The sequence below is a fragment of the Ovis canadensis genome, chromosome 23, assembly GCF_042477335.2.
Source record: "Ovis canadensis isolate MfBH-ARS-UI-01 breed Bighorn chromosome 23, ARS-UI_OviCan_v2, whole genome shotgun sequence".
NCBI lineage: Eukaryota > Metazoa > Chordata > Mammalia > Artiodactyla > Bovidae > Ovis > Ovis canadensis.
Window position 1 is genome coordinate 61,573,564 of NC_091267.1, and position 22,306 is coordinate 61,595,869.

The 22,306-nt window shown below is 49.4% G+C and overlaps 1 protein-coding gene across 1 annotated transcript in view; it reads right to left on the bottom strand.

Moving 5' to 3' along the window:
• The window catches only part of ZBTB7C (zinc finger and BTB domain containing 7C), a 382,804-nt gene that overhangs the window by 286,476 nt on the left and 74,022 nt on the right, over window positions 1-22,306 (bottom strand). The window contains exon 2 of the mRNA XM_069568498.1: window positions 20,229-20,455. The gene's annotated coding sequence lies outside the window, so the exon portion shown is untranslated. The remainder of the gene's footprint in view (window positions 1-20,228; window positions 20,456-22,306) is intronic.

Consider the following 22,306-nt stretch of genomic DNA (forward strand, 5'->3'; position numbering starts at 1 on the left):
CACACTCCCAGTGGAATGGCAGCCCCTAATGGGCGTGGGTGCTGCAGCCACCTCTCGGGGTGGGTGCTGCAGAGTTTGACCCCCACTCTGCTCCATCCAGCTGTCCAGAGAGTCCAGGCTGGGTGAACTTGTGTCCAGCTCTGACCCTTAGCGGGGCTCAATTAGCTTCATGACCCCCTCCTCCAGAGTGTAACACAAAATGGAAAGAAGTCGATGAACAAACCCTTGGAGACAGGTCTTGTGGATGGAGGGGTAGCTTTGAGTACAACCTAAATGCCTAAAGCCCCCAGTCCAGCCCCCCTCAGGGAGGATCAGCTGCCCCTGCTGACCCCACCCCTCTTGCCCCTGGAAGTTCACATCCCTGACTGTCCAGCCCTAAAGACCTAACAATGGGCTCCCCATCCTTCCCACCCACACCGTGGCTGCCACCGCCAACCACCCGGGACAGACAGTGCTAGCCCTGGGACTCCAGAAACACTCCTGTACTCAGTTCCCCTCCTCACAGATGAAGTGGAATCAGGATTGGCCAAAGAATGAGCGTTGACTAAAGTCAGGCATGGGTGTCTGCCTAGGCAGGAAGCCACAGGTTATACCTGCCAGGAGGTGGCTGTGGTACGGTGAAAAGTCGAGACCTGGTACTCCTGTGTGACCTTGAGCAAGTTGCCAGGCCTCTCTGGGCTTCAGTAAAATGAGGATACGTGTATCCATCACACATAGTTGCCGTGAGAATTGTATAAAGCAATAAATGTGAGCACATATTACACAAAGCTAGCACAGTGGTAAAGAATCTGCCTACCACTGCAGGAGATGCAAGAGACTCAGATTCGATCCCTGGGTCAGAAAGACCCCCTGGAGCAGGAAATGGCAATCCACTCCAGTGTTCTTGCCTGCAAAAGTCCATGGGCGAGGGAGCCTGCTAGGCTAAGTCCATGGGGTCCCAAAGAGTCAGACACGACTGAGCTCACACACATACGCAGCACACAGAAGACGCTCCACAAACGTTGCCCTGTCCAAAACCTTTGGCTAAAGCCCTGTCCCTAGCTGGACATAATGACCAAGGTTAATGCCTTCAGGGAGCAGCAACATCATCATTTCTGAACACAGGAACTGATACAAGACGGTGTCTACTGTTTTGACCGAGGCCTCTAGGCCAGCTCCACCCAGACTTCAGATTCCAGAAACACATCTCCCCAAAAGTCCTGTGTCCCCCGGGGACTCCAGATGAAGATGCCCCTGAAGATCCAGCTCTGAAGATGCCAAGTCCAGAAACCACGTGCAAAGCACTGGTGCTGTTAGCTGACGGTATAGTCTCCTGCTAGGTGACAACCATGTGCCAAGCTTAATACACATCCTCACAGCAGCCCTGAGGTCAGCACTCTCTGTTACCATCACCATCGCACAGACGAAGTGAGTCCACATCCCAGCCGCTACAGCTACTGAACAGAAACCTGCGCTCACAGTGCTAGCAGAGTGTCTGACCCGGGGGTTCTCGATCCTGGATGAAGAGGAAATCATCTGGGGAGGCTTTAAGACAGACTGATCCCTTCTGATTCCACGGGTCTGGGTGGATGAGGGCCTCCATGTTTGAGAAGTTCCGGGGCGATGCCAGTGCGCAGCCTGGGTGCTGAGAGGTCATGCTGAGCTCAGGCGGTCCCTCCCCTCTCTCGCCACCCACCCCAGGTGGTCTCACCAGGGTGTGCGGCACCAGCACTAGGCCCCACCCCCTTCCCCAGGGCCACACACCTGCACTCAACTTCTAGGCTTCTGGGCCTGCAGGTGCTTAGAGGAAACTGAGGCTGGGTGGTGACCTTATTACCAGGGGAAGCCCAGCTATCTGTCTCCTGCTCTCTGCCGCCCCCTGTGGACACCAGCGAGTAGAACATGTCACAGCATTCACTTTCCTTCCTTCCGGCCTCCTTGCAGGCTGGTCTGGAACCACCTGCTTCAAACGTCCGCACTGTGTGAGGCTTCCATCTTCCTCCACTTCCCTGGTTCCTGGAGAGGCCCCTCTGCCTTCCCCAGGCTGATCCATGAGGTGAGGCCCAGGCAGACCAGCTACAGGCCTGCACAAAGGTTGCCATGGTGGACAGGCCATTCTTCACCTGGAAGGGTAAAATCTGTGGGCGCATCCTCCCTGTGGTCAAACCTGGCTCACTTGAGCCCAACACTGGGCAGAAGCCAACACATTGTTCATTTATTTGCCTGACCTTGACCCTGCTGTGTGTACCCCAGGGCAGGAGCAGTCGTTCTGGGGATGGCCTCTATTGTTTGCTCAATCCTATGCCTAGCCCTCCAGTTTCCCCATCGCTTCCATTTGCTCCTAATGTGAAAAGATCTTACCCCTGAGTAGGTGCTCCTAGTGCCAAGAAGAGGAGTGGATGGCTGGAGACCCCTGACAGGGTCAGCCAGCCCTTGCTCATTAAGGTCACTGCATGCCAAGCTTTGCCGAGGGAGGCACCTGCAGTCCCTCAGGGTCTTGGTGTGGAAAGAGATAAACTCTGCTCTGAGCGGGCAACTTCCCCCCACGGACCAAGGGCACAGCCCTGGCCTGCTCCCCTCTGCTGGGATCCAAGTCCAAGGGCTCAGCCTGTTAATAGGTTCTGAGCCCCCCAGGTCCTGTAAGCACAAGGCCCAGGGGTGTTTTCCTTTAATACAGAAGAGATGGATTGAAAGAGACAGGAACAGACAGACAAATCTTGGTAAGCATCAGAAGTCTGTTTCTCCTCTTAAAAACTGCCCGTCAATTAACAAGCATTTGTGAGCAATTCCAGAACGCGTGCACGTGTGTGTGTGTGTCGAATGTTGATTTGTAACTGAGTCACTTAATGGGGTTCCTAAAGGGCTGGCGGTGGCGATAAGTGTGAGCTCACCCCCTTGTTTACTCAGAGATGACCTGGTGCAGGGGCAGGAGGGTAGGGGCAGTAGAGGCACATGATACCAGTTCAAATCCTGCCTCCAGCCCTTAAGCCACCTGAGTGTGACCGCAGGCCAGTGCTCACCTCTTGTGTGTCAGTTTCCATCTGCTTAGCGGGGTTAATAAAACACTTAGCAGAGTGCCTTGTGCACACTCCAGAAATGCCAGCTGGAACCACGTGTGTGTGTTAGCCACTCAGTCGTGCTCAACTCTTTGTGACCCCATGGACTGTAGCCCACCAGGCCCCTCTGTCCATGGGGCTTCCCAGGCAAGAATACTAGAGTGGGTTGCCATTCCCTTCTCCAGGGGATCTTCCTGACCCAGGGATAGAACCCGGGTCTCCTGCATTGCAGGCAGATTATTTACCATCTGAGCCACCAGGAAAGTCCCATGGGGAGACATAAAGTCAAATATTCACTCCATCAATACTTTTTGTTGTCAAAAGGAATAAACCACAGCACATGCAAAAATGCAAGTGGATCTTAACAATATATTAAATGAGAAGGACTTCGAAGAGTATATACAACATAATAAGTTTTGAATAGGCTAAAAGTAACTTCAGTAAAATACATTTATTAGGAATACACATAGATTAGATGCGATGGAATTAGTAAAAAGAAAAGCAAAATGATGAAGATTGAGGAAGGTGAGGACCTCGGGTGGGAAGGCCTGAGGCAGGATCTTATGTCTGGATGTAGATTTGCCAAATCCTCTCTTTGCTTTGAGTGATGAGTTCTTATTACATAAACTTATTATGTAATAATACCTGTAGGGAGCGGGGCAGGGAATAAGGTGCTTATTACATAAACTAAAAAAAAAAAAAAAAAAAAAACCCTAAATAACTACATCATTAAGTAAAATCAGACCATGCCTGGACTAATAGAGGGAATGTAATCAGCCAAAGATTGTGATTAAACCAGTTTTAAGCATCAGTGGTACACAAGGAAGAAAACAAATATACTGGGCTTCCATGGCTGGCTAAATACTATTCCAGGTCTGGGTTTGCACCAGCAAGTGTAATAATAATAATAAAATCTCCACCCTATCAGAGCTCACATTCTAGTGTAGGGAAATAGACATTAAACAAAATATATAGTGTCAGCATAGAAGAGGTATAGAGAGAAATGAAGATCCAGAAGACAGGAAGCAGGGGGTCCAGGAAGGCTTCACAGAGGAAGTGACATTCAAGCAAAGGCCTGAAGAAGGGGGAGGAAGGGGGCCTGCAGATCTCTGGGGGCTGAGCTCCAGGCTGAGGGAGCATTTCAGGCAAAGGCCTTGAGGCAAGAGGGCCCAGGATGGGGAGAGGCCAGTGGCTGGAGGGGTCAGGAGAGGAAATGGGAGCCCTGCAGCTCACTCCAAAGACTTGGACCTTGAGTGACGTGGGGAGACACTGGAAGGTTCTGAGAAAAGGAGGAGCCCATTGACACATTTTAAAGGATCCCTATGGCTAGACTGCTGGGGACAGAGGGTAGGACTCTAATCAGGAAGCAACTGTGATCATCCAGGTCAGAGATGGGATGCTGGGGCCTGAGAGGCCACAGAGGAGCAGGTGAGAAGTGACCAAATCGTGATACAGTGATGACCCAGCTGCTGCTCTTCTGGGCCCTCCAAGGCCGACAGCAAAGACCAGACACACATCCAGACATCCACCATGCAACGTCTACGATCAGCTCCACGGCTGGTCACGCAGCATCCCGCTGCCCTGCAGAGGCCCTGCTCCTTGGACCCTGGCTCTGGGCAGCTGCCTCCTCTGGGTCATCACACTCTTTCCCAAACCCTCTTGCAGCTGAAAATCTTGGTCATCTGTGTGGCTAGACAGGTGACACTGGTTCTCCATCCAGAGTCTGTTGGTCCCATGATTTTCCACCCCACGACAAGGCCTTCCCCTGCACCCTAACCAGGATTTCCATGGGCCCTCATTACAAGTTTCAATGTGGCCAGTGTCAGAGCCCAGGGAAGCTTTGAATCCATGGCTCCCACTGAAATCACCAGAGTCCCACCCCTAGAGACTGCTGTCATCCGTCCAAAGGGTAGCCAGAGCTTCCAGGTGATTCAAATGTGCAGCCAGGGTTGCAAGTCACTGCTCCAGAGGACTGGTCTGGTTCCCTGCCCCGATCCCTACAGGTGCTTCATGCCCATGAGACTCTTTCCTGCATCCTGCTCTCCTAGGCAAATCCCCAACTGGTGCATCCTCCACTGAGATGAGGCCCCTCTGCAGCCTGATCAGCCTCGAGACTGAGCAGACAGTGCTCCCCTAACTCTCAGGGTAGGCTGGGATCCAGGCTGCCCCACATGCCTGAAGCATGGAGCACATACCCAGGACCACCCGCTTCCAGGGGCCCTGGGGCTGCTTCTAAGGCCAGAAAAGCCCTGCAGCTCAGATTCATTTAATCAAGGCTGTGCTGGACTGGCTTCCCTCCCCTGCTCCTCCCCATCCTTCCTCCTTTAGGACTAGGACTTGGAATGCATTTTTATTAGACTTTTCCTAGGTGAAAATAGTGCTGGGCTGGGGGTGGGGAAACTGGATGGAGTGTGATTTACACTTACCCTGAGTCCTCACACCTCCCAAGGGCAGCCGGAATCAGCAGCCTGCTCACAGAGCTGCTGGCAGATGGGGAGCCCTGCAAAGTCTGGGCTCAGATCTGCCCCAGCAGGAACCACATCTCTGCACAAGGACCCGAAACCTCACAAAAGCCAAAGGCCCTTTGGAAAACAAACAGGGGAAAGCTGGGTGTCAGTGTCTATAGGGTTCAGGCAAAGACACCACTCAGAGAAACAGCCCGAATCCCTTACACATCAGATCAGACTGTCCCTATTATGTTTTCTCTTTGCTCCAAGCAGCACATCTCTCTCTTTTTTTTTTTTTAAGTCAATTGCATTTCTTGCTTTCGTTCTTTATTTTGCTACAACTTTGCACAGGTCTTAGCTGTGGGACACGAGGTCTTCGTTGCATCACGCAGAATCTTCCCTTGTGGCACAGGGACTCTCCAGCTGTGCCACTCCAGCTCCCTAGTGTGTGTGCTCAGTAGTTGCAGCGCACGGGCTTAGTCGCTCCTCAGATTGTGGGATCTTAGTTTCCCGACCAGGGATCGAACCCACGTCCCCCGCCTTCCCTCAGTCATTTCACTCCTTCTATGTCTGTGCACTGTGGTGTTAATCCTCTAGGGAGGAGGCAGATTTTAAAAGTCTGTTGGGCATTTATTTACAACCTTGATAAGGGTCAAGGAGGGGCTGACCCAGCCCAGAGGGTCAGCAAAGGGACAGCCTAGCTGCTTTCTGATGGGTGTGCAAGGGGTAAAACCATGAAGGTGAGGGACGCTAGTGCCCAGAAAGCAGGTGTGTGCCTCATGAAGAAGAAAAGAGCATGGCTTGTCCTAGAAACCAAGAGAAGAGGCAAGGTGGTGCAGGGGGAAACGCGGGGTGGGGGAAGAGATGGGAGATGAGTGGGTGGGACCTGTGGGCCCTGCTAAGAATCTGGAATTGATGTTTTCAAACTGTGGTGCTGGAGAAGACTCTTGAGAGTCCCTTGGACTGCAAGGAGCTCCAACCAGTCCATCCTAAAGGAAATCGACCCTGAATATTCATTGGAAGGACTGACGCTGAGACTGAAGCTCCAATTCTTCGGCCACCTGATGCAAAGAGCCAAATCACTGGAAAAGACTCTGATGCTGGGAAAGACTGCAGGCAGGAGGAGAAGGGGGCGACAGAGGATGAGACGGTTGGATGGCATCACTGATTCAAGGAACATGAGTTTGAGCAAGGTCTGGGAGATAATGAAGGGAAGCCTGGCGTGCTGCACTCCACAGAGTTGCAACGAATTGGACATGACTTAGAGACTGAACATCAATGACTACCTCTATCCTAGAAGCAGCAAGAGGCCCTTTGAGGGTCTAAATAGGGCACCGTCAGGTCAGATGAGCATATGCACTATACACTGTGTACAGATCAGGGTGGGGACGGGGGTGGCGACAGAAAATGCAGAAGGACCAGGTGGGTTTCTGGGCGAGTCCGGGAGGGCTATGGGGAATGGAGGGATTGGCAGACTCCAGAACTGACCATGGAGGTCACAGGGGCACAGGGAGGGCTGAAGCAGCGGGTTTAGAGGACTGTGATGCTCTGTACAGGAGGAGGGAACCCAGGGTGTGGGGCCCAGGTCAGGAGTTCCGTGTGGGCACCCTGCGTTTGTGGAGTGCTAAACACAACAACATTGGACTGAGTGACTGACTTAGCCACCAACGGATTCACTGAAAAATGATGCCCAGAACCTCTTTCCTGGGACAAGGTTCAGTGTGAGGCACTCACCGAACTAGGACTCACCCTCGATGGGAATAGACCACAGAAAAGACACTGCAGGTGCCAAGCCCTGGGAGGAAGGGTCCACATAATGAAAATGTCAGTTATTATTACTATAACCTTATCAGATCGGACAAGATAGCACTCAGAGGTGGGGCCACAGCAGCTTGTAATACAATAGACAGGTGCTCTCAGGTGGCAGTTGGCTGTTGCACTGATTCTTCCTCACTCAGAATCTAGATCACGGCACTAATGTGAAGCATGTGCGAAATATCCCTTTTCATGCACTAGCAGTGAAAGGGCTTCACAAACCTGTAGCCCAGTGAATGTACTTCTGAGTAATGGGAATCTGCAGGTGGGCATTAGTTTATTATCATGTACAAGCCATCGTCATCTAAGCTTCAATGTCACCTTAAAGAAACTGCTCTAGCCACTGAGGGCAGTGAGGAATCACCAGCACAAGGCCCCTCGTGGAGAAAGTGACACTTGACTGCTATCCAGGACCTGAGGATTTTAAAACCGTACTTAATGCCATTAGGCTGCTCCTAGAACAACAACCTGTGAGGAAAGGAATGGACCTCGGGCCCTGTGCAGTGAGTGCGGGAGGGGACTTGTACAGAATCACTCGGTCCACCAGTGGCTGATCCAGGACCGGAATCCATACCATCTAACTTGTTAGGATGCCTCTTCCACTGCACTTAGGACCTCAAGAAACCTTTCTAGAGATTCCCAGTCGCTCAGGCCCTAGGTTGAGTCTTCATTGAAACCACCAGAGGAAATGAGAGCAAAGATTATTTCTAACAGTCCAAGTTGGCAGGCAAAGAACACTGCATCTTGGCGGATGTTTTGGAGACCAGGGGATGCTAGGGGACTGGAGGACAGTTGCTTGGAAGACAGGGAAATGGCACAAGACTCAGGGAACAAAGTCTTATTGGCTTATCTGTTTATAAACAATGCACACTTTACCTACTTCTAGAAAAGATTGGGGTAGTTTGCAATTTAAAACACACACATGCAATAAAATAGTTCAGACTGACATCAGATTGCAGACTTGTCTTTAATAGCAAATAGAAAACTGGAAACAATTCAAGTGCCCCTCTATAGGGGGCTGGTTCAAAAAAAAAAAAACTGTTCATGTGTCCTGTGGAATACTACACAGCTATTTTAAGAAATGAAACATTTGCTCTGTGTACTAATATGGTGAAATTTCAGCTACATTTAAGGAAATTTTTAAAAAGCAAGGTGCAGAATATATAGCAGGCTATCTTTTGTATGGTAAAGTGGTAAGCTAAGAATCTACTCAAATTTCTCCATTTTAGCATAAGTAAAACACAAAAAATAAACCTATAAGTTATACAGATGGCCTATAGAGGGCGACAGGGGGAGCATGCAATCTTAGCGCATACCTGTGGGTGTCAGTTTGATTTCTGAACTGTAGAAAGTGCTTCACCTATTCAAAAATTCTAATTCAATTAGATTTAGAAATGAAGCCCTCCAGGCCTTCCTCGCTGTGTCCCCAGCATGGCCCTGGTTCCCCCAACTCTGGGGGCACAGGGAGGATGCCTGTGCCCTGGCCCTGCTCAGCCACAGTATTTGTTGGAGAAGAATTCTGCAGAGGTGAGAGGACAGCACCCTCAGTTAAGGACGGTGGCTTATGCTGTGTAAGCGAGCTCTTCCCCTCCCAGGCTCCTCTCTGACCCCTCCCAGAGTACGAGGGGGCAGCCAGCCATCACATCCATTAAAACGTACTGCCAACCACCCACACGTCCACTGAGGAGGTGAAATTAATTCTAGCCTATTAATAAATTATATCCATATTACAGAAGAACATAGTATAAAAAACTAGAGTGATGTGTATAAGCAGTTTTTAAAAGATTATATTAAGTAAAAACACAAGCTGAAGAACATAATATATAGCTTGACCCCATCTTTCTGTAATATGGATCTGTTTTTCCAAATCCATGGCAACAATATAAATACAGACAGTGATATGGGTGTGAAACTTTTCTGAATTGTTGATAGCGGTGATCTCTGGGGTGGGGTGGGGTGTCTCACAATTTCCCTCGCTCACTCAAACATGGGTATATTGTTTTGTTTTCTTATACAAAGCAATTATTGTTTTTGTAATCCAAACAGTAAGGAGATCAAATTAGTCAATCCTAAAGGAAATCAACCCTGAATATTCATTGGAAGGACTGAAGCTGAAGCTCCAAAACTTTGGCCACCTAATGCAAAGAGCTGGCTCATTGGAAAAGACCCTGATGTTGGGAAAGATTGAGGGCAAGAGGAGAAGCGGGCAGCAGAAGATGAGATGGTTATATACCATCACCAATTCAATGAACATGAATTTGAGCAAACTCCAGGAAATAGTGAAGAACAGAGAAGCCTGGCATGCTGTAGGCCATGGAGTCATGAACAGTCAAACACAACTTGGCAACTGAACAACAACAATCCAAACCTAGACCTCTCTCATTCATTGCATTCATCGCTGGTCTGGTGGATCCAGTCGGAGATTCAGTGGAAGAACTCCCCTCCCAGCCCTGCACCATCCCACAGACGGGAAACTGAGGCCAAGAGAGGTCAAGGGACTTCCTCGGCATCACACAGTGAGTTAACAGCAAAGCTCCGCTGAGAGCTCCTATCTCCTTACTCAGCCCTACACTCTTTACACTATGCCTTGCAGCCTGAAAATAAAATTAGTGTGTATTTGTGGAGGGTTCTTTATGTGACTGGTAGGGGGAAACAGAGGTAATATTGGCAAAAATAAATAAATAAATAAATACTTGGCACTCCAGGACTCATTACCTGGCTGCCAGGTCAATAACACCTCCATCGATTCATGAAAGATTCCAGGCAAGTATTCATTTAAAGAAGAACCATTAACTGTAAATCAACGCCCAGAGTAAGTGCTAAGTTACAAAGTGAGTTAGAAGAAGTGGGTAAATGGAAGGCTGGTCTCAGCCCCAACAGCCACCTGGCTATTACCCACCAGAGCAAGGAGAAGATATTCCCTCTGACCCAGAAAAGCAGCAGAAGGTCAGGGTCAGGGGAGGCTTCTTCAAGGAGTATCTCTCTAACACAAAAATAACTGCCACTGCCTCCCCAAAGCAGCTGCAATGGCAAGATGCCTAGTAATCAATTAACAAGTGTTATTAAATCTATGGTGCACTGGGCTAGGAAGGCCCAGGCATAGAGATGGTGGCCTCTTCCGTGGTCGTCACTGCTTCACAACTTAGAAAGGCTTTAACTCAATCATTCCTTTGGAGCCTCTTGATGTCGTGTGGCTGGCAGTTTTTAATCTTTGCTTTGTGTCTGAAGAAGCAATTCCATGACTTGCTCAGGGTCCCACAGGGCACTTCCAAAGCCGAGCTGGATGCCAGGTCTGCCAGACTTGGTCCCACACACTTCTCCTACAGCCCGCTCTGTTGGGGGCAGCAGTGTCCAGAAAACTGGACGAACAGCCTCTGGCAAAGTGGAATGGCCAAAAGGCACAGGACAGACCAGTCTGGAGTCGCGTGCTACGTCTCTCTTCCCGCCCACTGCAGGCCACCTGTGGTCACACTTTGCCACTCTGAGATTTTTGTCCTTTGAGGGCAGTTTGCACGTGTGGGTTTGCATATGTGAATACACACGGACACATTTTTCTAAATGTTTGACTCTATATTTCTTGCAGTGTTTTTACATTCATCACCCATTAAGCTATCTTCGGAGTTAAATGACGTCATCAATACAGGCAATCTAACTATTTCCAGTTAGTAGATGAGGAAACAGGCCCAGGGCAGCTTGTCCCGTGTCTTATTACTTCTCCGTGTAAAAGAGGGGGAGGCCAAGCGCTCTCTCTGTGTCATTTCATTTCATCCTCCCAACTGTCCTGGGAAGGAGGGAGGTGTGACTGCTCCATCTTACCCTTGAGGACACGGAGGCTCAGGGAGGCTAGGTCCCCTGCCCCAAGTGGCAGAGCCAGAACCCAGCACTGCAGGCCCGCAGCTGAGGTGTACAGTTGCAGGGAAGATCCACAGTGGGGCCGATTTCATGCCAGGCACCGAGTAGGTCCTTCCCCAAATACCAATACTAACAATAGCTTCCTGAGCCTTCACATGTGCCGGGATTGGGCTGAGCTCTGTCCACGCAGGACTCTGGGGGACAAGGCAGGGGGCCAGGTTGACTCTGAATCCTTGAGTGGCACAGAGCTGGGCCCCCTCGTGCTGAAGCACCCAGCATAGCCCCATCCCTTTCTAGGACCTTTTCATTCATTTCTGCTGTGCAAGTGAAAGGACAGTGTGGGCTCTTAGCTAACAAATGCCTTTGATGGCTATTCATCCCAAGTAACGCCACACCCACTGGGAGGAGTCAGAGCCAACCACCCCGCGCCCCCCCACCCTGCCAGCTCTCTGCACCCAAGAAACTGGGCCGGCTCCCAGGATGCCTCAAATCCCTTCAGCTTTACTGGAGCAATTGCTGCCCACCTTTTGCATGATTCCACTCAGGCCGTCTTCTCTCTGTGCCCTAAGGAATGCTTTGCTGATAATAATAAACATTTCCACAAGAAGGCTCGGGTATCTCTGAATCATAATTTATTGCTTTGTTTCCGTGGTTGATAATTTTTTTTTTTTTTACTGAAAAGACAGGGCAGGAGTGACTGAGCATGGATGGGATGAGTAATCCCAGCTGCTCTAAGCTCTGCTGGGAAGACAGAAAAAAGGGGTGGAGATGGAGAGGAGAAGAGAATAGGAGTGGGTGGAAGGCCGGACAGGGGGAACATGATCCCAGGTCCAGACAGGGAGGACTTGGGCCCCCAAGTCAGATAAGACTGCTCAGCTGAAGCCTGTAGACATGTGGAGGCAGAAGACAGGAAAGTATTCCAACAGAATGATCCACAAACATCAAAGGGATGGCCCATCCGGACATTCCCAGGCTTCAGACTCAAGTGCCACCTCCTCCAGGTAGGCTTCAAAGATTACTTCAGCCAAGAGTGATGCCCCCCGGCCTCTGAACCTGAACCTTTCATCTCTCCCTATGGCTAGATGGCTTTGCCCTCTCACTTGTGTATTTGCACTGCCACTCCCCGCCCCCAGCTTCATCGTGAGCTCCCAAAGGGCAGAGAACTTGTTTTTACCTCTTCTTTACCTTTGAAGCACATGACACCCAGGATAGTCTTTACTTTCAGGCGATATGAGACCACACCTGTACACAGAGCCATGAGCCTCCAAGCAAACCTTTGTGGATCAAGTTTCAGAAAATGGCACCAAATAATAATCCTACATTTTAACCTTTGGTGTTGGGCTTTATACTGCATGAAGCCTTTTCACATTCTTGGAACATAAGTGGCAGGTGATATGACGCTCATTTTGTTAGATAAGAAAACTGAGGCGCAGAAAGTTTGAGTGATTGACCAATCACCAGTTAGTAAATAGAAACAGCTCTCGAACCCAGGTTTCTGACCCTCCTGATTTTCGTTAGAGGAGATGAAAGTCTCTATCTGCTCTGAAGCACATGACATATTATTTAAGCGCACACAGCATTGCTGTCGCCTTCCCCCACTCAAGACACACAGTATGTATTAACATACATTCACAGCACAATCAGAGCTTCCTCGGTGGCTCAGATGGTGAAGCATCTGCTGCAATGCAGAAGACCTGGGCTCAGTCCCAGGGTCAGAAGGAGTCCCTGGAGAAGGGAAGGCCTACACACTCCGTTGGCACCTGGCAGGCTACAGTCCATGGGGTCACAGAGAGAGATTAACACTATCACAGCATAATCAAGGCTCTGAAGAAACCTGCTTGGCTTTGTTCAATGCCACCTTCTCCAAATTTACCTTACCTGGAACCCTTTTGCACAGGATACCTACCAAATCCCAAACTGGAGAAATGTTCAATTGAACCACTGTTATTTTTCTACAGGGTAAATCATGTTCTAAGAGAAGCTATACATTATAGAAGAAAGGCTTCAGTTAGATGAATGAAGCTCTAATGGTGAAATTTCAGGTTCAGCCAGTCAATAAGGACATTAATTATTATTTTACTTTCTATTATTGAACACTTCAAATACACACAAAATAAAAAAGCACAATAAATCCCCACGTACCCATCACCAATCACCAAACCAGCTTCAACAATATTCAACAATCTGCTTTTGCTTCCTTCTTTTAAATCTAAAATGTTTTAGAGACAATCCCAGACACCATCTGTAAATACTTCAGTATGTAACACTGCCACAATATCACATACCCTAAAATAATTAACAGTAATTCCTGGATCTCTAACACCCAGCCTGTCTCTAATCTCCCATTTGAGAGACTAGAATAAACTCCTATTGAGAGAATATTGATTATCTCAGAGAGAATCAAGGTGGACCTGGGTCAGGATTCAAATTCAACCCACACAGGGTGCTCGGCCAGTATGTCTATTAAACGACTTTAAATCTGTAACAATTCCCTCACGTCTCCCTTTTATTTTCCCTTGACCTCTTCTTGGAGAAGTTAGGGCATCTGTCCTAAGGCGCCCTCTCGGTCTGGATCTGGTGGCAGCCTCCCTGTGCTGGGCTTTCCCATATCCCTCCAAGTCCTGCATAAGCTGGTCGTGAGAGTCATAGGCAGGAGCAGTTTTATGGTGGGAGAATGTACTGGGTGGTGCAGTGACCTTTCCATTACATAGCAGCTGGTTGCCTACTTTTAGTAAAGCTAACATTGATCCATGGGTTTGGATGCTGGAGAACACATCTTTTTTGAGCAAGCAGGTCCTCCTAGCAGCTCCAAAGTCATATCATATTCTACAATTTGGTTCTAGGTAATCTCTAACCCAAGATTTCATAGAGGATTATCTCTACCATCAAACTCCAAAACTCTTATTAGCTTATCCTTTCCTAGGCTATTTCTGGGTGACCTTTGACCTTTTTTTTTTAAAAGACCAGACAAGCTGGAGACCCCATGTTCCCTTCAGGCCAGGCCCCAGCGGCAACCGCATGGACTTAGCTGGAGTCCCAGGGTCTCCATGGCCCACGGATTCCTCCGCCCATCAGTCTCAAGGAGAACAAGAACACACAGTTGAACTTGATAAATATGTATCCAAAAATTTTAAAAACCAAATTATACAAATCAAGCTTATTCTGAGAGGTTCGTTTTGCCAGGGGTCTCTAGTGCTCCAATCAGCATAATTAAATAGCAAGATCTCTCTAGAATTGATTGTGGTTTTCAAGTTTTTTTATCATCCAAGGACCATTTCAGTGAGATGATTTTAAGCTAATAAGAACCCCCAAATTAGAAACTAATTAAGGAGATGGGAAATACAAATGTATTTGTTTTTAGTCAGGCACTATTTTTATCAGAGAAATCATGAAAAATTAAAATTTTTAAAGTACTCATACGAAGGTTGTCAGTCAAGGACAACGTGGCTTTCTGCCTCTCCCTGCTGCAACATTTTAAGGTGATATATCTGAAGCCGTTCCCAATAGGCCCCCAGGAAGCAATAAAGAGACCAATTTTGAAGAGAATTACACACTGCTAGCCTTGGTGAGGAAAAAGGGTGTTGCCAAAATATTCTCAATCTTTGGTGATTAAGAGTTACAGTGCCTCTTCCTTTTTGAATGTATGCATGCCTGGCAACAACATTAAATCATTGCAGTGCACTTTCTCATGCCCATTTAACAGATGAGAACATTAAGGCCTGGAGAAGTTGAGAGGGGTGCAGAGGGTCATGAACAAACTTAGAAAGAATCTAGACTATTTATCTATCTAAACGTGCTTGATTTTATGACACCCCCTCCTTGCTGTCTCCTACATGTGACACAGATTATCTTTTAAAATAGATGCTAAGTCAAGGTTCTAGGTAATCTCTAATCCAAGATTTCATGGAGGGCACTGCTTCGGAGACTCCTTCAGGATTCGTGACAGGCTGGAGAGCTCAGGCCCCAGGAGAGAAGCAGGAACTAGAAATCAGCTGCCCCTGGGGGAGGAAGCACCAGTCTAATGAGGCCGCAGCAGGAGACCCACAGACGACTGCGGTGACCATCCAAGGACCGCTGACACACCCACAGACTATCAGATGTTGACCCAACCTTGAAAATGCTGCTTCAGTCCCCAGGGCTGGAGAATTCCCATCCATCTGTAGACTTTGCCCTGATTCCAGCACGGCTGATACCCGGTTACTCTTTGCATCACCGACCAGCACCTCCTAGTTCTGCTCCCTCCATACCAGCCCTGAGGACAGGGGACCTGCTGGTAAACACCCTCTTCAAACTCAACCCAGGTAGGTGAAGAGGACCCTATGGAACTTCCTTGGTTTCAGGTCTCTCTCCCCTCAGGCCCAGGAAGGACAGACGGTGAACTTTCCTAATAACTGAGGAGAGATACCAAACTTGGGGGGATGAGTTAAAGACCCCACACACTAGGCTGAAGGCAAATAAAGACGTCAGGCACACCTGCCACTGACCCGCAGGAGACAACGGGTTGGTTCAGAAGGGAACACTGAGTTGGGCCTGTGGGCAGGAGGACAGTGCATGATGCTGACCCAGCCTGCCTTGTGATGCTGGGCGGGAGGGTACGATTAGAACCCACCCAGCTCTCAAACAAGAAAACACCCCAAGGAGGGAATTAAGAGTCTCAATAACATTTTATAACTTTACGAAGGACTTTCACATATACGATCTCATTTGTGTCTCAGAAAAACCCCAAAGGCAGGAATTATTTAAGCGATTCTTCAAGATGAGGCTGGGTTTAGGGGAATTTGATTTTGTGGAGTGCTAACCCTGTGCCAGTGACCTGTGTCAGGATGCTACGCTAATTCATATACAGAGCAATGACTGTTTTCAGCTGCCACTGGAAACCAGTGCCTGGAGTAGATATCATTCACAGAGTAATAAAGAAAAATACCTTCTCCAAGCCCAGAAAGAGCAGCCGTATCTATGACACTGGCTCTCTGGCCCTAAAGGAGAATAGCCTGTATTTTTACGGCTGTGGAAAGAAAAGAGGCAGGTAGGGTAGGGACAGATCTTTGTTTCAAAGATGGAGACTGGGAGACAGGAGAGACAGGAAGAAGAACAAGCAGATTTTGGAGTAGGGTGCCTGGGTCAGCTTCCAAGACACTTGGGATGGCTTAGGTAATGGGTCCTGGGGTGACCAGCAACCCTCAGCCCACTGAAACACAGCACCACAGTGGTGTCTGCTAAAGCTAAAGCTAAAAGTCTAGGGACCCCAGAATTCCCTATGACAGAGCTGACATAGGGCTGCAAGCTGCCTGCAGGGCCTGCCTCCTCCAGGTGACTGTCCACACGGCTCTGGACAAGGAGGGCCACAGGCAGCCACTATGCCACCCTGGGTGAGGATCCAGGCTCGTCGTCCCTGCCCCTTTGTCCTGCCCTATAAAGACACTTGGTCCTCATACAACAAAAGATTGGGGACAGAACTACAGAAAATCCTACCAGGAAACTTTCACCAAACTTAGGCCATAGGCGGAACACCACTTGATTTTCATTTAATTTCAGTTCAGTTCAGTCACTCAGTCGTGTCTGACTCTTTGCGACCCCGTGGACTGCAGCATGTCAGGCCTCCATGTCCATCACCAACTCCCGGAGTTTACTCAAACTCACGTCCATTGAGTCGGTGATGCCATCCAACCATCTCATCCTCTGTCGTCCTCTTCTCCCACCTTCAATCTTTCCCAGCATCAGGGTCTTTTCCAATGAGTCAGTTCTTTGCATCAGGTGGCCAAAGGATTGGAGTTTCAGCTTCAGCATCAGTCCTCACAATAAACAGCTTATTTCTTGGCATGGAATGTCGCCAAGTAATCATCATTTTCTTTAGTCCTCACAGTTACCCAGTAAAACAGACCTTCTTAGTGCCACTCCCAAAGCAGGTTCTGAAGCTCAGATAGCTTTGGGATCTGCCGGAGGTCAGCCCCGGACCTAGAAGTGGTGGTGTCCCAAGGTTAGCTAGGGGGCTCCACGGCCAGGCCAGGACATACGTTACCATCCAGAACAAGACATCTCTGATTCTTCAAGCCAGTTTCCCTAAGAATTCATCTCAGAGGTATCATGAGAAGAGGACAGAACAGTAGATCCTGTTGTTTAGCTCAGGATACATCTGGCCTCTGGTGCCCCTGAACAAGATGCTCTGAATTCTAGACACTGGTTGACCAATACCGTAGCCACAGGCCGCAGGTGCTATTGAACACTTGCAATGTGGCTGGTCCAAACCCAAGATAATTGAAGTACCAAATGCACTCTGGACCTCAGAGACTATGTTCAGAAAGAAGAATATGAACTATCTTGTTACTAATCATTATATTCACTCCATGTTGCAGTGATAATACTTTGAACACATTGAGTTCAAGGAAGCGTCATTACCATTCTTTTCACTTGCTTCAAATTTAAAACCGTGTGTGCGGCTCATGCAAGGTCTCTTTGAGCAGTCCCTCTCCAGGTCCCCAGTCTTGCCCCGGTCTCTGTACACACCTCACCCTGCCCCGCTCCTGAGGACAGAGCTGGAAGCCGAGGAGGCAAGACTCTCCAAGTATTCTGAGAACGTCCTCTCTTCTCAACGTTTCTGTAAATTCCTGGGCGCACCCCTCCCACCCTGTACCCTACTCAGTGCCCAGAAAGCATCTCCGGGCCCAGCCACTGCCAAAGCACTCACACACAGTCACCATTTCCGAGTGTTTGGATCCACCTTAAACCACATTTTCCATGGCCAGAGGAATGCTGAGAACCAGGTTTCCAAAGCCCAGGCCTCAAGTGTGTTAAGTCGCTTGGTCGTGTCCGGCTTCAAACCAGTACGCAGTTGGAAGCCCTGGGAATTCGGATGCGTTTCTCCCAGGCTTCTTTACTCCCTCCTGCCTGCAGACCGTGAGCTCCTCCAAGAGCAGAACAATGGAAGCAAACTAAATGATTGATCACTTATTATGGTGCCAGCTGCAGTGCTAAATGCTTTGCATGTCTCGTTTTATTTAATTCTCCCAACCAGCCTATGAGTGAGGAAGTCTTGTTCCCATTTTGAAGACAGGGGCCTGAGGCTCCCAGAATCTGGGATCTGTCTCTACTCCCATGCTTTTCCCTCTGCCCTTTATTCTCTCCCCTGGGAGCAGACACACCTCATGCATCTTTGTTTGTCTGGCACAACCCACTCCAGTATTCTTGCCTGGAGAATCCCAGGGATGGGAGAGCCGGGTAGGCTGCCGTCTATGGGGTCGCACAGAGTCAGACACGACTGAAGCGACTTAGCAGCAGCAGCAGCAGCATGGTGCCGAGTGCAAAACAGGTACTTGGTAAATATTGGGAAACTAGGTTAAGAACCTTCTGATAGATTCAATCTGCTGTTCTTTCTTGACTTAATCAGAATGTATTTTGCCTCTAACCTTAAGGCTGCACACATGAGAAGTCCTCACCCACCCACCTGAAGATCCCCTGGAGGAGGGCATAGCTACCCAATCAGGTATTCTTGCCTGGAGAATCCCATGGACAGAGGAGCCTGGCGGGCTGCATATAGTCCATAGGGTCACAAACGGGTGGATACAACCGAAGCGACTTAACACATACACACACACACCTGCAGGGCTGGGCTTTTTCTGCCTCCTCCTGCCCCCATTACTTCCCATCACAAGGCCCCACAGATTCAGCCCTTCCCAGACCCCTAGCCAAGCTGAAAATGCACAAACCACCTCTTCCACTGAGAGAGAGGGGTCCGAGGATAGCCCAGGGCCTGTATACTAGGGTCTAGGGTGCCTGGGGACACAGCTAGCCCCAGGAAATTATGAAGATGCCAGCTCCCTAGCAAAGTCCTCCCCCCCAGGCCTAGCCAGACCCCTGACTAAAGCTCGATTCCCCTTCCATTTGTTCATATAGACAAAAGTCAAATCCCGGGCTTGCCTGGTGCCTGAAGCCGATCCATTTCCTAGAATTGGGTTGTTTTCTGGATTCTTTCTTCATCTTATTCTTTCTGCCTGATTTAGAACAAGGCCACCCAGAAGTCCTAATACTCTGCCCCTCCCCACCCTTGGCTAGGCCTCATGGACCCTGACACTGGCCTGCACAGGAATGGAATTTGCCCCACCCCCTTGGGCCTCCTGCCCCAGGCCACTGGCTTTCTCCCCCTGCCCTGGTCAGTTTCCCAAGGCCCCAAGCTATTTTTGCTCCCACCCTAGCCTGTTGTTTACCCCATGGTGGAAATGGCCAGAATAGTACCCAGTATGATACAGTGGCCAAATGGCCAGTGGGAACAGGTTCTCCATCAGGTGGCCAATGGGAACAGGCCCTTCATCAGATCAGAACTCATCTTTGGGGTCTCCATCCCACTGGATCCTGGTCCTTTCGCCTCAGGGCTTTGTCCTCTAGGCTCTGAGGACCTTCTTAATGTTTTCTGCCATGGCTGATCTCCAATTACCTGCTAGACCTAGAGTGTCTGCCAGCCCCTTCCTGAGCTCTCCAGACCCCTACTCATGACCTCCCCTAGCCAGCCTTGATCATCTGCTACTTGCCCTGGCATCTTTGGAAGGCTGAAGGAAGCCACAAAGTCCCTACTTCCTTTTTAACAAGAAATACCAACCCATCACCTCACCTGTCATTCAAGAAATCTGATCCAACCAGGAACACTTCTCAGCCAATAGGGCCTCCAGATCTGTTCCTCAGGTATCACTGATATAGGAAAGAGCCCCTGCCTATCTTGCTGCCTCTGTTTCCCCACCAGCATTCATGCCCTGCTTCCTAAGGGAGTTATGGGAAATAATGACTCCTTGATTTGTTATTCTGAGGTCTTAAAACAGGAGGTGATACATCCATAACGGCATCAGGCCTTCCTACAAGGTATAGTAAGTGAACCTGCCTGATGCTAAATCTTCTGGTGCTAACTCCAGCAAGCGCTTGGGGCAGAAACTAATAACTATAAAGCATCCATCTATCATCTTATCAGGACTTACTCTCCTCTGTTTGCATAGTTATCTTCCCAAGAGTTGACATTGTATGTCTACTCCAGGCTGATATATTCTCCTACCTGCCACATCATTCAGAAAGGATTGATGAACCTCAGGTTCATTACCTGTCATTACACCGTGTACATGTCACTGGGGGCCGAAGTATCAATTCCTCTTGAGTCTCCCTGGTGACGCAGTCCCGCCTTGGAGGCTCCAGGTCCAACGGGCTGCAGATGGTGCTCACGCTGCAGGCTCTGGAGGGCTCCACGCCATCCCTTACCTTTTCCTGGTTGGGCCTGCTCCTTGGGGGTGGTGTGGCCTTCCAAGTACCCAGCTGCTTCAGAGTGGGGACCTGTAGGAAGAACAGAGGCCCGATGACCTACCAGGGCCAGAGACACAGGTCCAAGTCTTAGCTGTTCTAGAACTTTCCAGCCATCCTTTCTCTCTCTCTCTTTTATTATTAGGTCTTATATCTCCAGGTGACTGTATAGACTACCTCAGCTAGGGTCTTCACTGCCAATGTTCTACCCACCAACCCTACCCTCAGCCCTCTGCATGCATGCCTCCCCCTAAACACACACACGTTAGTTCTTAATCTTCTTGCCTCTACATAGCTTATTTCACCTGCCTGAAAGACCAACTCTCAGTCACTCATTCTACCCACCATTCAGAGTTCAGCTCATCCCCACCAACAGACCCCACAGCCCCAGAAAGAAGAAGGACCTGGGTGTCTTCCCTGCACCAATGAAACCCACAGAGAACAAGGCCATGTCTACTGGGGATATTCTTAAACTCTTGTGGCCCAGGTCTCTGGTGGCTTCCAGTGTGCTGTGGGTTTGGGGCTCCAGGAAGGCCACCCACCTGCAGCCTCCTTTCACAGCCCTTCACTCAGAGTGAGAGACAAGGGTAACTCTGCAAACCTCGCTGCAGAGGGACACAGATACTGCCCCACTGAGTGATCACATTTTGTAGCCAAGACCACAGCTCACCTCTGGGATAGGGGGTGGGGGGTAGGTGGTCAGGGCCTCCAGCTAGAAGCAGCTGTGCCCTGGCGTGCAGACCTTCTGGGCTCTGGAGACTGGGGCCACACTGGCTGTAACCCTGCACCTCTGACCAGGCATAGCCTCCAGCTCCTGGGGTCGCTGCCCAGACAGCTGTGACTCTGAGCCCCAACCTTGGGCTCCTCTGGGCCTCAGTGGACCCACTGCGGAGAAGGGGCTGCGGCAGGCGGAGAACATCCTCCAGGGCCACCAGTGCTGCAGGTAAGAGGAAGCACCATGGACAGGGATGAGGGTACGAAGGCAGGGCCCTGGAGTCCCTGGGATGCTCTCAGCCTAACGACAACGTCTTACACACATATCATAATTTATACCCGGCCAGCTGCTTTTGCATCCATGACATCCATTTGGTTTCACAGTAGTGATGTGAAGGGATCCTTTCTAAAGGTTACTTTGGAGATAAGGAAACAAAAGCACAGAAAGGTTGAGCATCTCACTAAAGATCACACAGGAAGATAGCAAGAGTCAAGGCTAGAATTTCTGACTCCCAGTTATCATTCTTTCCAGCAAGCTCCTAAGACCTGAGTTAATTTCCTACCTGTCAGGGGGCGGGGGTCAGTAGGGGTGGGGAGGGGGAGGGGAACAAAGGCGTGGGGGGATGGGGAGAAGTAGGGTCGGAGTAGGGTCTGGCCGTGGTCTCTCCCCTGCGAGGAGGATCTAAGTGAAGACAGCACAGAGTGATAAATAGGGAAGGAAGGAATGTGGGGGCTCCACACTGACAGGAGCAGCTCAGGCGAAGAGGAAGCTGCTGTGATAAATAGCCACAGCTGGGGGTGGAGGAGGGGCAGAGCACCAACCTTGAGACTCCAGGGGACCCGACTCTACAGCTCTGCCCCCAGGCATTTCTGCGCAAGGCAGCACCGGGGGTAAGATGCCCCTTTGAAAGAACTAAGCAGTTATTGGTATTACCTTCAAAAAGCATATATACAGGTCAATGCTCTTTTGTTTATGTGAGATACTCCTAAATAATGAAAATGGAAAGAAAAAAAAAAAAAAAACACTACCCGAAGTTCCACCCCCTATGAGGAAAGATCTCAGATGCTCCTGGATGATGGGATTCTCAGCTTGATGCCAAAGCTACTCTGTTTCTCCTGGAGAAGTCACACCTAGGGAATTGTTATTTGGCAACACAAGGCAGTTTGAGC